Source organism: Balaenoptera ricei, chromosome 4 (assembly GCF_028023285.1).
Source record: "Balaenoptera ricei isolate mBalRic1 chromosome 4, mBalRic1.hap2, whole genome shotgun sequence".
NCBI classification, from domain to species: Eukaryota; Metazoa; Chordata; class Mammalia; order Artiodactyla; family Balaenopteridae; genus Balaenoptera; species Balaenoptera ricei.
The window spans coordinates 20362944-20381668 of record NC_082642.1 but is presented as its reverse complement, the minus strand read 5'-3'; the positions used below and the strand labels follow the sequence as shown (position 1 = coordinate 20381668).

The 18725-nt window shown below is 45.9% G+C and overlaps 1 non-coding gene across 1 annotated transcript; it reads right to left on the bottom strand.

The window, feature by feature from the left end:
- Positions 1-12626: 12626 nt before the first annotated feature.
- On the bottom strand, positions 12627-12733 carry LOC132365664 (U6 spliceosomal RNA). The gene has a single exon (XR_009503187.1). It is a non-coding gene; the product is annotated as a U6 spliceosomal RNA (small nuclear RNA).
- Between the last annotated feature and the right edge of the window lie 5992 nt (positions 12734-18725).

The following is an 18725-nucleotide window of genomic DNA, read 5'->3' as shown; positions in this document are numbered from 1 at the left end:
GCGGGAAATTCCTTCTTTTGTTCCCACTCGCCTCGAAGCGCCCTGGGCTTCCTGGATAGAGAAAAGGAAAACCCAGGCAAGTTTCCTAGAATGAGAACTCAACAGCAAACTTCCACGGGCTTGGTCCCTAGCAAACCTCCAATGTCGTCAGTAGATTTAGAGTTTAGCAAAGGCCACCATCTCCTCGCTCGTGTTCTGTCTGTCCCCAGCACATGATTAAGGGCTCCACTCTGTGCCCACGTGGGTCTCCCTCCTCCCCTGTCTGTCGGTCTTTCCTCTGTGCTGCCCTTCTCTACCTTTTTTTTTTTTTAAGTTTATTTATTTATTTATTTTTGGCTGTGTTGGGTCTTCGTTTCTGTGCGAGGGCTTTCTCTAGTTGTGGCAAGCGGGGGCCACTCTTCATCGCGGTGCGCGGGCCTCTCATTATCGCGGCCTCTCGTTGCAGAGCACAGGCTCCAGACGCGCAGGCTCAGCAGTTGTGGCTCACGGGCCCACCTGCTTCGCGGCATGTGGGATCTTCCCAGACCAGGGCTCGAACCCGTGTCCCGTGCATTAGCAGGCAGATTCTCAACCACTGCGCCACCAGGGAAGCCCCCCCTACCTCTTAAAAAAGGAGTTTTTGGTATTTTTTCTCATGTGTTCTATTTCTAGCCTATCCCTGGATTTGACTGACTTTCTTGTTCCCATGACGGGAGAGTCATGTTAAACCATTTTGGCGCCCAGACTGTGACGTTTGGAACTGGCACACAAGAGTTGACCCCAAATTACAGTTTTCTCTTTCTGGCTCAAGGGATTCTCAGGTCCTCAAGCATCTAACAAAAAAGCCTGGAAAACCCACACAGGTGGGAGCAGGAGGTTCACAAAGGGAGGACACGGCCCCTTCTGCCTCCTTCAGTGGAGCGGGCTGCCAGCCCAGGAGAGGTTGTAAAACCCCATTAAGGACCTTGGAGGAAAATTTGACGAGCCTTCTCAGGTACCTGCAAAAAAGGTCCTCCACTGGACCCCACTGGGGAAATTTTAAAAAACGACTTTAAAAAACCTGGCTGTTGGAAAAATAAGTGCCTGTGTAAACCTCAGTAACTTCTACGTTTGCTCCTGTGCTTTAAAATGACTCATCTACGAGGTGGCCACACATCTCCAAATTTCCTGGAGATGCCAGTAAGTCTTCTATCAAACTGCCTTGGTGTAAGCCTACAGATGTTATTTTGGGTTAGGAGATCACACCCCAGAACTAGGGCCCTCTGATGCCATCCTGCCTACATTAACCTCGCTGAAGGGCTTCCTCCCACCCTCCCTCCCTCCCTTCCTTCCTCCCTCCCTCCCCCTTCCTTCCTTCCTTTTATCTTTCTTTTCTTTTCTAACAAAGTTTTAAACTCTGAAGGAGAAATTTAATTTGGCATTGTCAAAGACAAGCCTCAGGTTGAAGAACTTATAAGAAGCTTGGGTCTGAGCCAAGGGGGTGGACTACCTCCACCCCCTTCCCATCCTCCAATCAGCCACCTCTGAGTTTCCTCCCTTCCTAAACTTCATCTAGCCCTTTACTGCCACCCCAGACACAAATCAGCCAGTCTTTGTGCTCCAGTGCCTACCATGAACTGAAACTTGGTATCACTGAACCTCTGGAATTGTGCCTCTCCAGGGTGTTCAACCAGCCTGCCCTGTGTCAGCTCTCATGACCACTCTTCTGGATAGGACAGGACAGGAGAGGAAAGGATTTCTGCTTTAGCTACTGATAAGCAAACTCCTCCCATCACCGAGGGAGAGTGTTGCCACTTTGGAAATGGGCCTGTCCACTCTGTGAAGACTGAGATGACCGGGTCTGGACATGATTCTTGCTTGTCTAGCTCAGTAGTGTCTGAGACATGCCTGGAAGACATTGATCAAGATGGTGGAGTGAGCACACATCAAGCCCTCTCTGTAACCTCCTCCAGCCACAGAGGAGTGATTGATGGAATGTGCATGCACACACACACAAACACACACACACACACACACACGAGCCAATGAATGAATGAATGAATGAATCAAAAAATCAATCAATCTTTGTGGACCAATAATGAAGAATAAACCTACAGAGTAGGCTGGTGAAATGTAGCCCAAGGGTAGAAGGAACTGCGTATACATAGATTGGGCTTCAAAACTCATGTGGGAATGGAGATGAGTGTACCCTGTGCTTGGCAGGAGAGTGGACCCGTGCTTGCTTCATGAAGCTGGGGTTGGGGCTGGTTGTCTTGCCTATCCAACGAATAGGGGCTGAAAACACTCGAGAAATGTGCTGCTTGCCCATGGTGCAGGAAGGAAAAAGGACGTCTTCGCTAAAGATGGGAACTGGGCTGGTCCTGCACCAGGGGTGCAGCACCAGAAATTTTGTTGGCTGAGAGCCAGCACCTGAAAGTCCATAACTTAAGGTCCCGCCCTGGGTGTGCAAACCAGGAAGAATGGGCTAAGTCAGCTGCAAAAGTACTTACCATGCAAGGACTTGTTCACGGAAAACACTCCCAGGCAGAATGAGCTTTGGAACAAAAATGACAAAGGACGTCACGAAATTCATCTTGAGGCTCATTTTACAGACTCAACAGACAGAAGAATTCATAACAGAAGAGATGGAAATAATAGATAATTTGAAAATCTAAAAACTCATGGAATGTCTCCCACCCTTCCTTAAAATTTAGTGGTGGCAGCTTTTTTTCCCTGCCAATTGAGACTATTTTGGATACTTCTGGGTAATAGAAAGCTCTATAGCCACTTTAACTAGGAGTTTGCATTCATAATTAAAATTGCCTATTCCCAGATAGTAATAAAAACTTTGAACTCTCATGAGATATAAAGCTTCTTTTGTCTTTAGCACGTGGCTTCCTTACTTCAGGGAAGGGTGTGGTCAGTTTCTATCTCTCTTTTTTTTACATCCTCCTCCTTCACCTGCAGCCATTGTGGACCCCTCTGAGATTGGAGTTCAAGAAAGGAAGAGGGAAGAGGGGGATCAGGAAGGGTCTTACTTGATTGGAACAGTGGAAAGCTGGGTTTGGGCTTCCTGGGACCCGCTGAGGTTTAAAGCTGATTCTTTCTCCTATGAATACTTTTGTGAGTTCTTCGTAAGCTTTCCTGCTGAAACTCTCAGACTGTTGACTCCCATGTAGGTAATGAATTTTGTTTTTCCAGCTTGTGATGGTTAACTTTATGTGTCAACTTGGCTGGGCCATGGGCTGCCCAGATATTTGGATGAACATGATTCTGGGTGTGTTTGTGAGGGTGTTTCTGGATGAGATTAACGTTTGAGTTGGTAGACTGGATAAAGCAGACTGCCCTCCCCAAGGTGGGTGGGTGTCATCCAATCCGACGAAGGCCTGAGTAGAATTACAAGGCTGCGTAAGAGAGAATTCCCTCTCTCTGCCCAACTGTTTTCAAGCTGGGACATCAAACTTCTGTCTTCAGACTCAAGCTTGGACTGGAATTTACACCATTGGCTTTCTTTGTTCTCAGGCCTTCAGACTCAGACAGCAACTATACCATTGGCTCCCCTGGGTCTCCAGTTTGCCAACTGCGGATCTTGGGACCTGTCAGCCCCCAAATCATGTGAGCCAATTCCTTATAATAAATCTCAATCTCTCTCTCTCCCCCACTGGGAGGGTCCAGAAGACATACCTTTCTTTTTATTTTATTTTATTCTAAAAATTGAATTATAGTTGATTTATAATATATTAGTTTTAGGTGTACAACATAGTAATTCAATATTTTTATAGATTATACTCCATTTAAAGTTGTTATAAATATGAGCTATATTCCCTGTGCTGCACATTGTATCCTTGTATGTTATTTATTTTATACCTACTAGTTTGTGCCTCTTAACCTCCTTCCCCTGTCCTGTCTTGCCCCTCCTCCCACCCCTCTCCCCACCGGGAACCACTAGTTTGTTCTCTGTATCTGTGAATCTGCTTCTGTTTTGTTATATTCATTTGTTTGTTTTAGTTTTTAGATTTCACATACAAGTGAAAACATGCAGTATTTGTCTTTCTCTGCAGAAGACCTTTCACCATCCCTGTGAGAAATAAGTTTGTGAGGGGAGCCCTGACATCCTTGAAGAGCTCTGTGATCACCTTTCTCTGCAGGTCAGATCTCACAGTGGGAGCTGCAGTCATCGAGGCCTAAATGCAATGGGAGTAATTAGATCCGGGGTGGCAGGAGCCAAGTGGTGGCAATCAACCGCCAAAGGCAAGGTGGACGTGGTTAGTGTAATGGACAGCAGAGTCAAGGCAGCCATTGGGAAAGTCTGACTCATACAGGCTTAGGGCGTTGGCTACTTCATCATGGTGTTCCTAGAAGTGAAGCTGATAGGAAGCCTACTACATTTCTACTTGATCTGTAGAAACAGAAAAGTTCTAGGTCAAGGGAACAAAAGTCTAACCTGAATCATATAGAATAGATAACCAACAAGGACCTACTGTGTAGCACAGGAAACTTTACTCAATATTCTGTAATAACCTATATGGGAACATAATCTGAAAAAGAATGAATATATGTATATGTATAACTGAATCACTATGCTATACACCTGAAACTAACACAACACTGTAAATCAGCTATACGCCAATAAAATTAAAAATAAAACAGAACTGTGTCCTCTCAATCAATTCCCAGACCTGAGCCAGTTTATAGACCCAGAGGCCCTTGAATGAAGGGGGTGCTAATGCCCTTTAGGAAGGACACTGGAACATTACCAAACATTTGTACTGTTATTCTTCCTCCCAGATTTCCCCAAAGGGACTTATAGCCTTTTATCAGGGTAACTGCATTGAGGAAAAGGAAATAATCAGGCCTTTTGGGGACTACTGGACACTGATTCTGAACTGACAGTGATTTGGGGAGACCCAACATGTCACTGTGGTCCACCAGTCAGAGCAGCGACTTACGGAAGTCAGGTGATCAACGGGGTTTAATTCAGTCCATGTCAGAGTGGGTCCAGTGGGTCCCTGAACACACCCTGTGGCTATTTCCCTGGTTCTGGAATGCATAATTGGAATAGATATACTCATTAGCTGGCAGAATTCCCACACTGCTTCTCTGACCTGTGGAGTGAGGTGGGAAAGGCCAGGTGGAAGCCACTAAAGCTGCCTCTACCTAGGAAACTAGTAACTCAAAGGCAATACTACATTCCTGGGGGGATGGCAGAGATTAGTGCCACCATCAGGGACTTGAAAGATGCAGGGGTGGTGATTCCTACCCCACCCCCATTCACCTCACCTATGTGACCTCTGCAGAAGAATGATGGATCCTGGAGAATGACAGTGCATCATGGAATATTATAAGCTTAGGCAGGTGGTGTTTTTAATTGCAGCTGCTGTACCAGATATGGTTTCATTGCTTGAGCAAATCAACACATCCCCTGGTACCTGGTATGCAGCTATTGACCTAGCTATTGCTTTTTTTCTCATTACCTGTTAGTAAAGGCCACCAGAAACAGCTTTCTTTTCGTTGGCAAGGCCAGCAATACACGACCCCTGCTCTACCTCAGGGGCATATCAGCTGTCTAGCTCTATGTCATCATTTAGTTCACAGCTATCTTGATCACCTTTCTCTCCTACAAGATACCACACTGGTCCATTACATTAATGACATTATGCTGATTGGATCTACTGAGCAAGAAGTAGCAACTACTCTAGACTTATCGGTAAGACACTTTCATGTTAGAGGATGGGAAGTAAACCTGACTAAAATTCAGGGGCCTTCTACCTCAGTGAAACATCTAGGGGCACCGTGGTGTGGGGCATGTCAAGATCTCCCTTCTAAGGTTTTGGTTTACATGGCTATAGAGACTAAGAAGTCCCAAGATCTGCAGTTGGCAAACTTGAGACCCAGGAAAGCCAGTGGTGTAAGTTCTAGTCTGTGTCCCAGTCTCAAGGGGGGAGAAGACTGATATCCCAGCTTGAAGACAGGCAGAGAGAGAGGGAAGGAGAGAGAATTCTTTCTTACTCAGCCCTTTACTTCTGTTCAGATAGCCCTTCTAAGGTAAAGGATAAGTTGTTGCTTGGACCCTCTTACAGCCAAAATGTGGCACAGCACCCAGTGTACCTCTTTGGACTTTGGATGCAACAAATTCCTCATGTGATGTGTTCCTCCAGCCCATTTACTGAGTGATCTGAAAAGACGCTAGATTTTTTTTTTTTAAATATTTATTTATTTGGCTGCACCAGGTCTTAGTTGCGGCATGCAGGATCCTCGTTGCCTCGTGCGGGATCTTTAGTTGGGGCTTGCGAGCTCTTAGTTGTGGCATGTGGGATCTAGTTCCCTGACCAGGGATCGAACCTGGGTCCCCTGCGTTGGGAGCTCAGAGTCTTAACCACTGGACCACCAGGGAAGTCCCAAAAGACACTAGTTTTGAGTGGGGCCCAGAACAAGAGAAGACTCTGCATTGGTCCACGCTGCGGTGCAAGCTGCTCTGCCATTCCGGCCACAGGATCCAGCAGATCCAATGGGGCTTAGACTCTCATGGCAGGTAAGGATGCTGCTTGGAGCCTTTGGCAGCCCTTGTCGGTGAATCACAAGTCAGGCCCTTAGGGTTTCCCTGGAGAACCCAGACTAGTCCACAGCTGCAGCTTTCCTCCTTAGCCTCTGGTTTCCTCAGACACTGCCACCTGCTCTGTATTCATAGGCCCTTCGGCCTCCTCCAAGTGAGCCAGGCACCCAGCCTCCTTTTTCCCCAACAGCAGGGAACACACATCAGGCTCTCTGCATGGGACCCTAAGGTTGGGGTTAAGAGATAAACTGCCCCTCATTCCATCCTTAGCCTGGTGTCATTGAAACTCAGAGCATTCCAACACCCTCTCCAAAGACATCCTCTTCACAAATCCTTTGAAATGTCCAACAACTCAATCCTTTTTATGTCCTCTCTATGGGTGTTAGGTACAATATTTGGATATTTCCTTAAAGTTTAATATCATGTTACATATTGAAGAGGTAAGGAGGGAATAGCATCTTTGCAAGGAGACCAGGAGATGACTAAATGTGAACAGGCAGTTATGAAAAATATTGCTCTTGGAAATAAAAAAGACTCCAATAAGTAGGATAAATAAGAGGCTAGAACAGCTGATGAGAGACGAGTCAATCAAAGGAGAGAAGGAAATTACATATAATACAGAACCAAAAGATGGAGAACTGAAAACTATGAAGTTGAGAGTCATGGAAGATAGACAGAAATTCTAATCCGAGAGGCGTTCTGAATGAGAAAACTGGTGAGATCACAGGAGAGGGAATGGCTGAAAAATTTCCATAATTGAAAAAAATTCCAGTTCAGAAAAGTGCACTGATTATGGTGAGGGCAAAGTAATTAAAAAACCCAAACAATCCCTCCCGAGCACCACCACCGGCATGCCTCATTGGGAACAGAGCAAGGAGAGCCGGCATCAGTGCGATCACATTTCCATCACAGGAAACATCTGGGTCAAAAGTGTGTCCTGCCTTCTTCTGCCCAGGGAGGGAGAACAGGGGGCGTGTGACTGTCGTCTCCACAACTTTCTACTACTCCCTTCTCTCTCCATAGACTAACAGGCTTTTTTTGGCATTAAAAAAAAAAAAAAGACTTTTCTGTTACTTCTGGTCCACATGTAGTTTATGATGATATCAAGGCACTCGTCGTTTAGGGCTCAGACACACAGTACCACACACAGTAGGAGCTTATGCCAGGGGTTTTCCTCAGTGTGGACACTCAGCTCTGTGATTGGAGCCTGGCTGGTTCAGTGATGGAGACAGGGCGGGCAAGCGAGGAAACAGCAGTGCCTGTCTCCTGTGACATATTCTAACTGCTGTCCTATTGTAGAGCTGTCACAGGCACTGCTTTCAAAGGATGGAAGGAGGAGGAAGGGAACAAACTTAAGATCTGGCTAGCCTCTTGATTTTTAATCTTTAGGCCAACTAAATTTATCTCCAAAAGGAATACCTGCTTACTGTAAAAAGTTTGAGCAACATAGAAGGACATAAATCAAAAAGCTCCTCCTTTCCTTCCTTCCTCCTTCATCCTAGGTGTGAGCTCTGTGACTGTTTGCTGTGCCTCCTTGCAGACCCATCTCTCTCAGAGATGGGATAATACGTGAAGGAAGAGGGAAGATGAGGAAGAAGTAAGAAAAAAACAGTCAGGATGTCAAAAGGGCGTCTCCTGTGCCCTCCCCTGGGGGGTTAGACATAACATATGAGGGTGTTATAGAACGCTCAGGATAGAGTTTGGGGACTCAGGAGCTGAAGGGTCAGTGATAAACCTCCATTTGGAGCTTTGGGGAGCAGACACCCCCCCTCTGAAGATGTGATATGAAGTAAGCCCCTAAATCTATAGGCCAAGGTAAGGAAAGAAAACTTCTGCATTGACTAAGTTTAAATATAAAATGCCTGACTTTATCCAGGATTGACCATAGTTACTTTTTCTGCGTCAGGAGGAATGGAGACTCCAAATAAAGGTAAAATCGCATTATGTAACAAAAACAAAAGTCATGACACGTACACCAGGTGACCTATCTATATATCACTATATATGACTTTTATTAGATATCTATATTTTTTATATATTAGATATAACTATAACATATTTATATATAATATATTATATACAATAATATATAATATATATAATAGTTGGCCTTTTTAGGTTATTTCCACTTAAAAAAAATTCCCAACACTGCTGCAATGACTATCTTTGCACACTTGTGTGACTGTATGTAGGTCGGATTCGTAGATCAGAGGGATGTGCAATGTAAAGTTGGATTCCACTTAGGCTTTTGACTCTATTCCTCCCTTTCTCTTTCTCAATGAATTTTATCCCGAGATGAGATGAAAGAGTAATGGTTTCAATTTCTCCCTCTCATGCCAAGTTAAGATATTTAAACATGAAGTGTGGGTTTGCCTATCACCAAAGAGGTGCTGAAAAGTGAATTTGTTTCCCACTCTGTCTTCTTCTCGGATATTTGTAAATATTTGGATCAGTGGCTTTGTTTCTTGCTTTTCTGAGAGTGGCTTCCAGAGTAACCCGCCTGAGCCAGCTGCAGTTCCGAGAGACGCCACTAGGTGTCAATGTAGGTCTTGATTGGCGCCAATTCTTGGCTGCAGTTAATTTGGTTCGGTCCCCGTGGAGCCTCAGCGTCCTCGCCTGCAAAATAACAAATGTCCGTCGTGCAGGGCACTTTCTTCAGGAAGGACTCCAGAGAGCTCAGGAGTTTGCATACGAAGCCGAGGGAGCGAGGGGCTTCTGATAATGATATTCAATGTCTAACGGAGTCGCTTACAGGCACAGCCAGGTCTCTCCCCGCTTTGATGTATGAGATTATTATGGAGAGGTAATGCAGGCCAAGTGATGCTGTTCGGTGGGCTGTGCATGTGGACCCCTTTGTGAATTGTGAGGCCTGGCGCAGCCGAGATGGTCGCTTCACAGGGTGGGGGGAGAGAGGTGCAATGGGGACCGCCGTGGAGGGCCAGGCACTACTCTCTCAGTTTGTTCTCAGCTGCAACAGACTGGGCCTCTTCCCCGGGGCGCGAGGGGGGCCAGAGGTGGTGAGCATCTCTCCCCGGGCCAGTGGTGGAAGGCAGAGAGCATTGCCTTGGGGAGATGGCCAGAGGGGCTACCAAGTGGTTGCTACTCTGGACTCTAGAATGTTGACCCAATCAATATTAAATTTATGCAGGGGAGCTCTTCAATCCAGGCCTTTATGAAGGTGGCAGGAGTAAAAGGAGGAGTGAGCTGGCACTCTGGAATGAGGTCTCAGTAGAGGTCCTTCCCCAGCTGACCTCCAGTGAGAATGGCAGCAGGGCTGGTAGACCCCTAGAGAGGGTTGCCAATAAAATAGTCTTTATTCTCTCCCTCCAGTTTGTGCAAGCCTCTTCCACGGCCCACCTGTTTAGACTGGAGTGTTGTGTGTTTTTTGTTTTGTTTTAAGATTTTTATGTTTGAGCCACACCACCAGCTTGAAATAAAAATTCTATCCTCTTGCTTTACTGTTTCTACCTACCCTGGGGAGTCCCCACAGGCTAACTAGGGGTGATGAGAACCACCTCTCAAGGCCTCCATATCTCACCTCCATGCTGTTCCAGAGCCCCAGATGGTTTAACTCCTGGATCCGAACTGTGGTCACTGTCACAGGGCATCCCTGCCAAAGTCTGGTCCTAGATGGATGGATGCTTGTCCTCTGCAGAGTGAACTCTCACCCCTGGCATCCAAGTTATTTACTCAGGTTTTGCTCACCTGCTCGGCTGTTACCCTCAGGGCCCAGCACAGGCCCCAGCCAGGTGCCCTGCCAGCTCTAGTTTCGCCTCACAAGCCCTGACCCCAGGCCTCAGGCCTCTGGTTAGGGCCTGGGTCCCTGTTCCAGATTTCCCATAGACCTGTCCACCCCAACAGCTTTCTTAGCCGCAAGTCTGGATCTTAGACGCTTTATTCTCAGAAGATCCCAGATCCTACTACAGACTGTACACCATTCTCCTGAGCTCTGCAGATCGTGGGGTGTCAGGCAGGGGCGTGGCTTCACAGCACCATATAACCTGTTACACCCCTCCAGGGCATCAGCAATAGGGAGTGATATACCTACATCCCCATGGGGCCTTAGCATCCTCTCCCCAAATATAGGTAGGGCCTTAATGTGCATAACTAAGAAGGCACCCCCAATGGCCCCAAGGTGACTTGCTGTCCTTACCCAGTGGACTAAGAGGCAGAGAGTGTAATTTGTTAAATTCTGGACTCACCTTGGACTGAGTTACTATTACTGTTGACAGAAAGCTCTTCATCTTTGTACCAACAGATATGAAAAGTAAATCTGTAAATACTGACTTTTTATTACTGATTTCTATGGACAGACATATATGCAATTACTGTCTATTATCGAATGAGTAAGCGCTGGGCTCTGGCTTCAGGCCTGTGAGGAGTGACTGGCTGCCAGACTGCCAGGATGGGGAGATGGGGGCGCTGTGAGCGCTGGGCGGCTCTCACACTCTCTTGCTCTCTCCTCCCTAAACCTGGGCATTCAGCCTGTTTCTGGGGTCTGGATGTTGTGTTTTCTGCCCTGCTCAGCATTCTTCGCTGCTACGATCTACAGTGGGAGGGGCGTTTTAAACCACATTGGACAGAAGAGCCTTCCTCTTGGATTTGGGACAGAGCACAGGCACCGTGGCACTTTCTGTGTGACACTGTTAAATATGCCTCCAGGCTCCTGCAGCTGAGGGTAAGACAGAGGAGTACTGGAGTTCTTGATTTAACCATGTTATGCTCCGAGTCACGTAGAAGACAACCATAAATATGGTTCAGTGGTTGGCAGGCAGGCAGTCGGGACACGGGATGAGCAAAGAGGTGAGGGGGATTAGAGCATGCTGGGAATACACGAGTTACGGGCTGGAGAGAATTCTGGTGGTCTGGATCAAGCTCTGGAAAACATCTAAGACTCTGGCCTAGCATTCAGTCCTGTCCAGGACTCATAAACTAATCTCTGTTTGAAGGGTCTGAATCCCAGAAGTGGGATAGTGGCCATTAGGGAAAAGCATAGTGAAGCCAGGAGGGAGATGCACAGAAATGGTGGAAGGGACCCAAGAGGATCTGGATGGAGCATTGAGAGGGTCCCTTCCACATGTCCCGCATCAGCCCTTGTGCACGTTGTTTGCGATTGGAGCCATCAGCGCGCCCTCTTGGGGCAGGTGATGCACAAAGCTCTTGGCCAGCCTTGTCAGAAGATTCTCGTCCCTTGTGGGAGCTGGACTCTCCAGTCTCCATCCATGTGCTCAGATCCACAATTTTGGGATCCCTTCCTCTCAGTACCAACTCTAGTCTGGGATCTGGGCTTTTCTTGGGGATGGGGTTCAGCCAGAGCTCAGGTGGGATCCTCAGCCAGCACCTCAGCTGCCCCCTGACGAGCAGGAAGCCCAGAAACATGTGGAGAGGCCAGACTAGAGTGAGGGTGAAATCCGTCCATTAGGCATTGTACACATGGTTGGTGTGAAGGACGTCATTGGTCATTTAGTCCCCTCAGGGCGTCTCACACATGGGAACACGAGACCTAGAGACATGGATGCAACCAATTCACTGGGGCTTCTTCAGCCCATGGGCTCCTGGGCCTGGCCTGGCGGTGCTGGTGGTTTCATCACTGGTCATCATTCAAGTTTCTGCCTTCCTGGGTCCAGGAAACGGGGAAATACATTACTGTCCGATCACTACCCGAACACCCCCAAACAGCGTCGCACTGTTTGAATGCCCCATGCAGGGGCGGGTCTTCCAAGGAGGGACAGGAGTTCTGCCAGCAGTGCAGCTGGGACTCACTGTGCTGCAAAGCTGGCTTCTATTGGAACAAACATCTGATTGAGCTGCCTCAGTTTCCCCAGATTGATCAATTCCTGGATATGAAAGCAGAAATGGCCCAGATTCACACTAGGGCCCCACATTTTCTCCATTCCCTCAGCTAAAAGAATTCATTACCAAATCCTCTTCTTTCATTTTTGGGAAAAAATATCCCATACATTTAAAAGATGGGACAGAGTCGTGGCAGGCAGCATTTAGCTCAGGCATGATGCCCTATACGTACTACTCAATCACACTGAACTATGGAAAAGTCCATTCTGAAAAACCCACACATTTGACTAATGCGTGTTTGATGTTCCAGTTTTTTTTAAAAAAAGATATGGAATGCTTCATGCATTTGCATGTCATCCTTGCACAGGGGCCATGCTAATCTTCTCTGTGTCGCTCCAGTTTTGGTATATGTGCTGCCGAAGCGAGCACGGTGTTCCAATTTATTCATCGGGAATAATACGTGGTATGGGTGGAATCTGTAGCAAACATTTTTTTTTCTTTTTTAAAAAATAACAAATGACATCCTGTGGTCTCTCTTCCTTTTTTATTTTTATTTTTTTTCAACCCCAAGTACAATGCATACTGATAAAAACGATGTACGTCGCATGTATCTGTGATAATAGCCGAAGCCAAGGCAGTCTGAGGCATATTAACAACAGACTTATCTGTGGAGCAGAACCTTATGTAAGATGCATTTTCCTCTAGAGCCAAGCAGCGCAGAATTCACCTACACGGCAGATAAGTGGCCCCTGGGCCCAGGTGCAGCCCCGCGCCGGGCCAGCGGCTGGGGGGATTTTCTCACCAATATAATCGACACAACAAGGGTAGGATTTCCGTTTAACGCAACAGAAACTAACATGAAAATTGGCACTTGATGTTTTGCCGTCTGGCTGTACTAATGTCACCTATGGAACCCAAGATAATTTCAGTGACATCTTTCTATTCCCTGGGAGGAGAAATGTGCTTTCTGCCAGCGTCCATCTGACAAACCTGGATAAACATTTGCATGGCAGGTGGAGACAGTGTATAAAACTGTCCCCCCTGCCCGACCCCAGCAAAAAAGATATAGGGCTAAATAATGATAGACCACTTGGTGGAAGCTGATGAGATAACCTTGATTCCTTCTTTCTGGGCGGCCAGGGGCTCCTTCGACTGTGGTGACCAAATGGATCCTCCAAGAAAGCCGGGCACCCTCATCTGTGTAGCTCTGTGAGCCTTGGGTGAGGCCTGGTTAGGGATGTGACGCTGTTCATCTGCAGCCCCGCCCCCCATCCAATGGCAACCCCTCCTCTGCGGCCCCAGATCCTACATCACACCCAGCTGACCAGCAGCACTGTGGCTAGGGATTGGCTGTTTAGTCTTCCGTGTGTGCTGTCCCTCCGCAGGTGCTGACGGAGCCCTTCCCTAGGCTGCTGTCTGGCTCCGCCTCCCACTTCAGTTCTCCACTCCCCGGCCTTGCCTGGCTTCTCTGCTTTCTCAGCTGTTCTACCGTTGCTCTCTCCAGCAGCACAGCATCGCTCACTTCTCAGCGCCTCCCTGAAACCATCCAATCCAACCGTCTCCTCTGTTTGCCTTTTGCTCTTTATCCAGGGCTTGGGGCTGCTCGGGAAAGTCATGGAGGTGGAGTCAACATCCGGCCTCAGCTGGAGACTCTGAGTCGTGCTGAACTTCTCTTCCTCTTGGGGCCCCTCCATGGCATTTCCCCAAAGGTGCCTTCAAGCCTGGACCCTCAAGGCTTGGTCTATTTCTGCCTCCCCATGTCTCGAGGGGTCTTCCCCGCCCCCCACCAACTTTCATACCTCAATGACTCTGTCGCTCCTTGTCCTCTCAGATTATAGTTCTCATCTTCCTTTGCTGGACTTTTCCTAGGAATGATCAGCATTTCTCCCTCCTCATTTTCACCACCTGCATGCCTCTAATCTTTTGACATTCGGTTTCCATTTCTTCCATTTTGTGAAAATGATATTTTTGAAGGACTCAGATGAGGCTGCGTGAGATTCAGTGGCTGTTCCTTAGGCTAGCGGCGGGGTTTGTCTTGTGTGACCAACATATCCTTCTTGTGGGAGACAGAATAATGACCCTCCAAGGATATCCATGTTCTAACTACTGGAACCTGTGAATATGTTACCTTATATGGCAAAAAGGACTTTGTAGATGTGACCAAGTTAAGGATCTTGAGATGGGGAGATTATTCTGGATTATCTGGGTGGACCCAATGTCATCACAAGGGTCTTTATAAGGAAAAGAGGGAGGAGACAGGAGAGTCTAATTCTGGGAGGAGCTGTAATGATGGAAGCAGAGTGATGCCGGGCCACGAGTCAAGGAATGCTGGCAGCCTCTAGTAGCTAGAAAAGGCAAGGAATGGATTATCCCTTAGAGCCTTCAAAAGTAACACAGCTCCGCCAATACTTAATTTTAGCCTCATAAAGCCCATTTCATTTTCCTGCCCTCTAGGACTTTAAGAGAATAAATTTGTATTGCTTTAAGCCACTAAGTTTGTGGAAATTTGTTACAGCAGCAATAAGAAATGAATACCCTTCTCAAAATTCTCTTCTCCCTAGATTGTCACATCTAAAGTGATGGAAACTTCTGCTTCTTCTGCTGGTCCTTGTCAACCTGTTTCCTCCAAAATGGGAGCGTTTTAAGCCTCAGTCCTATTCTCTTGCTGTGCATTTAGCATTTTCACAATGAGTATTTGTAGAATTAGTCTGTTGAATAACACCACTGTATTCGGCACATCTGGGGATACCTCCCTTCTTACAGAATCTTCCTCCACCCACAGCCCCTGCTAGGTGGAGAGCAGGCCCCTGACCACCCCCCAGTTGTAGCTGATTGGCACAGGAGTGTGCACCTCATCTAAGGGGAGCTCACTGGCCAGCTGGCCTGGTGCAGAAAAGGAGAGCTGGGCTGATCAGATGCCCTCTCTGGGGAATCTAAGTGATACCAAGTTTCAGTTCACGCTAGGCACTGGAGCTCAAAGACTGGCTGATTTGTGCCTGGGGTGACAATAAAGGGCTAGATGAAGATTAGGAAGAGAGGAAACTCAGAGGTGGCTGATTGGAGGATGGGAAGGGGGTGGAGGTAGTCAGAGAAGCTGAGGAGCCACTCCACGGGGAGGAGAGAGTGTCTCTGTCTCGAAGTGGCTTTGGTTTTGCCTTTCCTACGGCCTGGGAGTTTTTCGTGTTTCTCTGAGACACTTTGTGTCCTCACAGGATTCTTTTTTTTTTTTTTTAAGAGTACATTCAAGTAGCTTTAATACATTTTTTTTCCAGTTTTTAAAATAAATTTATTTATTTTTGGCTGCGTTGGGTCTTCGTTGCTGCGCACGGGCTGTCTCTAGTCGTGGTGAGCGGGGGGTTACTCTTCGTTACGGTGCGCCGTCTTCTAATTGTGGTGGCTTCTTTTTCTGTGGAGCTCGGTCTCCGGGCGAGCAGGCTTAGTCGCATGGGGGTTCAGTAGTTGTGGCACGCAGGCTGAGTAGTTGTGGCGCGTGGTCTTAGCTGCTCTGCAGCATGTGGAATCTTCCCGGACGAGGACTCGAACCCGTGTCCCCTGCATTGGCAGGTGGATTCTTAACCACTGCACCACCAGGGAAGTCCCAGGACTCCTTTTTGACTTGAGCTAGTTTGAGTGGATTTCTGTTCCTTACAATAAAAGATTCTCTGATTAGAATGATCTATGTTTGTCCAGGTGCTCAAGTCAGGAAACCTGGGGCTCGCCTTGGACTCTCCTTGTCTTCTTTGTTGTCCTGGAGCCTGAATATACGAGAAGGAGGAGAACCTGGGACAGACCCTGAGAAATATCAACATTTAAGGAGTGAAAGAAGAATCTTCAATGGAGGAGGAGAAGGAGCAGTCAGAGAAATGGAAGGAAAACTAGGAATGCCTCCTGAAGCATCCAGAAGTGAACAGAGGGAGTGGGTAGAAGCACTAAATGTCATCAGATCCTAAATCAACTTGTTTTTGTTTTGATGGGTGATAAAAAGTCAACAACTTTTTTGAAATCCAGTATCTTAAAACTGGGAGTTGGGGGAAGAGCATTTGGGTGAGGGAACACATAACACATAAGCCATCCTCCAGTGGAAGCCAAGGCAAGTCGTTTATTTATTTTTAAATTTTATTTTTTATTATTATTATTTTTAACATCTTTATTGGAGTATAATTGCTTTACATTTTTGTGTTAGTTGCTGCTGTATAACAAAGTGAATCAGCTATATGTATACATATACCCCCATATCCCCTACCTCTTGAGTCACCCTCCCACCCTCCCTATCTCACCCTTCTAGGTGGTCACAAAGTACTGAGCTGATCTCCCTGTGCTATGCAGCTGCTTCCTACTAGCTATCTATTTTACATTTGGTAGTGTATATATGTCAATGCCACTCTCTCAATTCGTCCCAGCTTACCCTTTCCCCTCCCTGTGTCCTTAAGTCCACTCTTTACGTCTGTGTCTTTATTCCTATCTTGCCCCTGGGTTCCTCAGAACCTTTTTTTTTTTTTTTTTTTTAGATCCCATATATATGTGTTAGAATATGATATTTGTTTTTCTCTTTATGACTTACTTCACTCTGTATGACAGTCTCTAGGTCCATCCACCTCACTACAAATAACTCAATTTAATTTCTTTTTACAGCTGAGTAATATTCCATTGTATATATGTGCCACATCTTCTTTATCCATTCATCTGATGATGGACACTTAGGTTGCTTCCATGTCCTGGCTATTGTAAATAGTGCTGCAATGAACATTGTGGTACATGTCTCTTTTTGAATTATGGTTTTCTCAGGGTATATGCCCAGTAGTGGGATTGCTGGGTCGTATGGTAGTTAAATTTTTAGTTTTTTAAGGAACCTCCATACTGTTCTCCATAGTGGCTGTATCAATTTACATTCCCACCAACAGTGCAAGAGGGTTCCCTTTTCTCCACACCCTCTCCAGCAGTTATTGTCTGTAGATTTTTTGATGAAGTCCATTCTGACTGGTGTGAGGTGATATCTCATTGTAGTTTTGATTTGCATTTCTGTAATGATTAATGATGTTGAGCATTCTTTCATGTGTTTGTTGGCAATCTGTATATCTTCTTTGGAGAAATGTCTATTTAGGTCTTCTGCCCATTTTTGGATTGGGTTGTTTGTTTTTTTGATATTGAGCTGCGTGACCTGCTTGTAAAGTTTGGAGATTAATCCTTTGTCAGTTGCTTCGTTTGCAAATATTTTCTCCCATTCTGAGGGTTGTCTTTTCATCTTGTTTATGGTTTCCTTTGCTGTGCAAAAGGTTTTACGTTTCATTAGGTCCCATTTGTTTATTTTTGTTTTTATTTCCATTTCTCTAGGAGCTGGGTCAAAAAGGATCTTGCTGTGATTTATGTCATAGAGTGTTCTGCCTATGTTTTCCTCTAAGAGTTTTATAGTGTCTGGCCTTACATTTAGGTCTTTAATCCATTTTGAGTTTATTTTTGTGTATGGTGTTAAGGAGTGTTCTAAGTTCATTCTTTTACATGTAGCTGTCCAGTTTTCCCAGCACCACTTATTGAAGAGACTGTCTTTTCTCCATTGTATAATCTTGCCTCCTTTATCAAAGATAAGGTGACCATATGTGCGTGGGTTTATCTCTGGGCTTTCTCTCCTGTTCCATTGATCTATATTTCTGTTTTTGTACCAGTACCATACTGTCTTGATTACTGTAGCTTTGTAGTATAGTCTGAAGCCAGGGAACCTGATTCCTCCAGCTCTGTTTTTCTTTCTCAACATTGCTTTGGCTATTCGGGGCCTTTTGTGTTTCCATACAAATTGTGAATTTTTTTTTCTAGTTCTGTGAAAAACGCCAGTGGTAGTTTGATAGGGATTGCATTGAGTCTGTAGATTGCTTTGGGTAGTAGAGTCATTTTCACAATATTGATTCTTCCAATCCAAGAACATGTTATATTTCTCCATCTGTTTGTATCTTCTTTAATTTCTTTCATCAGTGTCTTATAGTTTTCTGCATACAGGTCCTTTGTCTCCCTAGGTAGGTTTATTCCTAGGTATTTTATTCTTTTTGTTGCAATGGTAAATGGGAGTGTTTCCTAATTTCACTTTCAGATTTTTTATCATTAGTGTATAGGAATGCAAGAAATTTCTGTGCATTAATTTTGTATCCTGCTACTTTACCAAATTCATTGATTAGCTCTAGTAGTTTTTTGGTAGCATCTTTAGGATTCTCTATATATAGTATCATGTCATCTGCAAACAGTGACAGCTTTACTTCTTCTTTTCCGATTTGGATTCCTTTTATTTCTTTTTCTTCTCTCATTGTTGTGTCTAAAACTTCCAAAACAATGTTGAATAATGGTGGCGAGAGTGGGCAACCTTGTCTTGTTCCTGATCTTAGTGGAAATGGTTTCAGTTTTTCACCATTGAGGACGATGTTGGCTGTGGATTTGT